Source organism: Octopus bimaculoides, chromosome 3 (genome assembly GCF_001194135.2).
Source record: "Octopus bimaculoides isolate UCB-OBI-ISO-001 chromosome 3, ASM119413v2, whole genome shotgun sequence".
NCBI classification, from domain to species: Eukaryota; Metazoa; Mollusca; class Cephalopoda; order Octopoda; family Octopodidae; genus Octopus; species Octopus bimaculoides.
Genome location: NC_068983.1, coordinates 73,826,312 through 73,830,196, shown reverse-complemented (window position 1 = coordinate 73,830,196; position 3,885 = coordinate 73,826,312). Strand labels below are relative to the sequence as shown.

Here is a 3,885-nt window from a genome sequence, read left to right as displayed (position 1 = left end):
AGGAGGAGGAGGAGGAGAAGAAGAAGAAGAAGAAGAAGAAGAAGAAGAAGAAGAAGAAGAAGAAGAAGAATTAAAGGATATCCTGAATAGATTTTATAGCTAGATGATATTGCCAGAAATGTGCGATATGGGAAGAACATGACAGTGCTGAAAGAAATAATATTGTTTCTTACATTAGTGTAAGTCTAAGCATTTAGGGACAAGGATGTAGTTGATTATAACGACTGACCATAAATGTATTGTTAGTACTTGATCTATGCCCAGGGTGATAAAAACCATAGTTAACCTCAGCAAGATTTGAACTCAGGGTTTTGTTATTTTACTTTTTCTTGTTAAGTCTCACATTGAACCTTATGAAGTCAACTTCTAATTAAAGGCATTATACTTGAAATGAGCCTCTTTTCAGTGATATGGCAGACTACATTATTCAATGTGTCTTTTGCTTATTTAACACAGTAGAATGTGGTCTGAGGATGATTTGCTTACCATTTTTGTAGATCAAACAACTATATAGAGACCCCTACTCCCTTTGGCTCAAGAACTCAGACTATAATGTCCACAGCTTCATCAATTCTAACTGCTTACAGCAATTGAAATTCAGTGGATATTGCTGAAGTTTTAATCAGTGATAAATTCAAACAAAAACAAATTTTGATTTAAATTTGTAGCTCCAATAAGATCAAGGAAGAAGGTTGATTAGAAAAATCTAAAAGCAGAATGATATCTTAGAAAACTTAGCTTTAACCTAGAAGCACAAATCTGCAATTACATTAATAAACATTAAAAGACAATTCTTTTCTCTTTATTGATTTCAGTTTTGAAGAGTTTTAGTAAAATCCACCACTTTGATTGGTATTGCATTTACTCAAAAGTCAATTGCACATAAAAGGTAACCTGTGTAAGCACTAAAAAACCAGGCATTCCTTATGTGTCCCATATAAAAGCTGGCTCATGTTTTTCACAGATAAAAGATCAACATTTGCTAATCAGAGGATTCTCCTATGTATAAATGTTACAGTAAGAAAATTCATTTTTCCCACATTATTGTGTGTTCTGATGTACAGTCCACACAAACATTAGGTTACAGATTTCTCGAGTTCATTATCAAAGAACTACAATTATTATAGTATAATTAGTGTGATACAAATTAAATCCCTCTACTCTTACTAACATAAGATATAAACCAAATGTGTTTAGCCATGTAATTCACTATAATTACTATATCTCTGAATGGGTGGTATTTACTAGTATGCAATGCTTCGTCAGCTTCCAGCCTGTGGATGTAGAAACAGTGTAACTAGTGTTGTTAGATAAGTGATGAAAAGCAAGTTACTGTGATCAAGGTGACTATATAAAAGTCAAGACAAAGTCAGGTCACTGCCTCATTTGGCAGGAGAGCTGATGCTAATTCCTATTTCTTACATAGCATTTACAGAATACAGTTGGGTAGTTTAAGTGTTAAAATTCTACATCGTTCTGTGAGAAAAAAAAAGTATACAGCAACATTTGAACTAAAAGTTACTGAAGTTGTTTGAGGTAACAAATAACTGTGTTGAACCAAGAGAATTTGGTATTTTGGAAAAACCTGTGAGAGACTTGAGAAAGATATTGAACAATTTTCACAGAATGTGACAAAGTATGTTGGCAGTGTCAGCTTTGCATATGGCCATAATTGGAGAAGAAATGTTTGAATAAGTAACACGAGTGGCTGTGTGATAAGTAGCTTGCTTACCAACCACATGGTTCTGGGTTCAGTCCTACTGCGTGGCACCTTGGGCAAGTGTCTTCTACTATAGCCTCGGGCCGACCAAAGCCTTGTGAGTGGATTTGGTAGACGGAAACTGAAAGAAGTCTGTCATATATATGTATATATATATGTACGCGTGTGTAAATGTTTGTGTCTGTGTTTCTACCCCCAACTTCGCTTGACAACCGATGCTGGTGTGTTTACATCCCCGTAACTTATCAGTTTGGCAAAAGAGACCGATAGAATAAGTACTAGGCTTACAAAGAATAAGTCCTGGGGTCAATTTGCTCGACTAAAGGCGGTGCTCCAGCATGGCCGCAGTCAAATGACTGAAACAAGTAAAAGAGTAAAAGAAAAAAAAAGGAAATCAGTAGGTACTAGGAAATGTGTAACTCATGGAGCCATTCAAATCTATGCACAAAAAAAATCAAAGAAGAAACAAATTTTGTATTTTAAAGCCATGTGCCAGACGGTACATACCATCATCATCATCATTTAACGTCTGTTTTCCATGTTGGCATGGGTTGGACAGTTTCACAGGAGCTGACTGGCTGAAGAGCTTCATGTCTGTTTTGGCACGGTTTCTACAGCTGGATGCCCTTCCTAACCCCAACCACTTTAGAGAGTGTACTGGGTGCTTTTTGCAGCACCAGCACAGGTGCTTTTTATGTGACACCAGCACCTACAAGCCTGCAAGATTAGGGATGCTCAGCTAGAGAGTGTTGCAGGAGACGAGCCTGTACGCAAGGCCAGCATGCTTTTACTTAACTTGACATGTCTTTTCAAGCACAGCAAACTACCAGGAGTCTTGGTCCCCTGTCATCCCTGCTGTCAGTCCCAATGCCTGTAAATACTTTCTCACTACTTCATCCCACATCTTCCTGGGTCTACCACTTCCAAATGTTCCCTCTACAATTAGAGATTGGCACCTCTTGATGCAACTATCTTCATTCATATGCATTACATGGTCACACCAGTGCAGTGTTCTCTCTTGCACACTACATCTGATGCCTTGTATACCTAGTTTTTCTTATTTCTTTACTGCCCTCAAGGGACTACACACAGAGGGGACAAACAAGGACAGACAAATGGATTAAATCGATTATATCGACACCAGTGCGTAACTGGTACTTATTTAATCGACCCCGAAAGGATGAAAGGCAAAATCGACCTCGGCGGAATTTGAACTCAGAACGTATCGACAGAAGAAATACCACTGAGCATTTCACCCAGCATTCTAACGTTTCTGCCAGCTTGCTGCCTTGTATACTTGTATACTTAGTTTTTCTCTCATACACTCTATCATATATACACTCTGTCATATATACACTCTGTCATATATACACTCTGTCATATATGCACACTGACATTACCCATCTAGTGGAGCATACTGGTTTCATTTCTTTCAAGTTTTCACATATCCTTACTGCCATGTAGCATAGCTGTTTATACACAGGCATCGTACAATCTGCCTTTCACTTTGAGGGGGAGGCCCTTCATTACTAACAGAGGTAGTAGAGGTGCATAATCATATCATATTTACACAAGTCTCCTCTGAAATTTATTTTCTTTGATTCTAAATCAACTGGCAAAGCAACTTACACCATGAGTTATTGATCTAATAAACCCCAATTAGTGAATCCAATCATTTTCATGAGAGAACCCACTTTCTCCACACTGGCAAATATAAATACAAGCCAGTTTGCAAGCACACATGTCTACATTTATAATATATAAATCTGATATTAACAGACACATGAACCTACTACTTTACTGCAGTGCTCTATAACCAGTATGCCATGGCACACTGGTGTGTCATGAGATGGTGCTAGGTGTGCCACAGTGTAACTTAGACGTGTGGTTGTGTGGTAAGTAGCTTGTTTACCAACCACATGGTTCCGGGTTCAGTCCCACTGTGTGGCACCTTGGGCAAGTGTCTTCTACTATAGCCTCGGGCTGACCAAAGCTTTGTGAGTGGATTTGGTAGACGGAAACTGAAAGAAGCCCGTCATATATGTGTGTGTGTGTATATGTTTGTGTGTCTGTGTTTGTCCCCTCCCCAACATCGCTTGACAACCGATGCTGGTGTGTTTACGTCCCCATAAGTTAGCGGTTCGGCAAAAGAGACCGATACAATA

The 3,885-nt window shown here is 38.5% G+C and overlaps 1 protein-coding gene across 2 annotated transcripts in view; it reads right to left on the bottom strand.

Annotated features, from left to right (window-relative positions):
• Positions 1 to 3,885, bottom strand: part of LOC106880276 (feline leukemia virus subgroup C receptor-related protein 2) — a 300,669-nt gene that overhangs the window by 115,246 nt on the left and 181,538 nt on the right. The gene's annotated exons all lie outside the window — the stretch shown is intronic.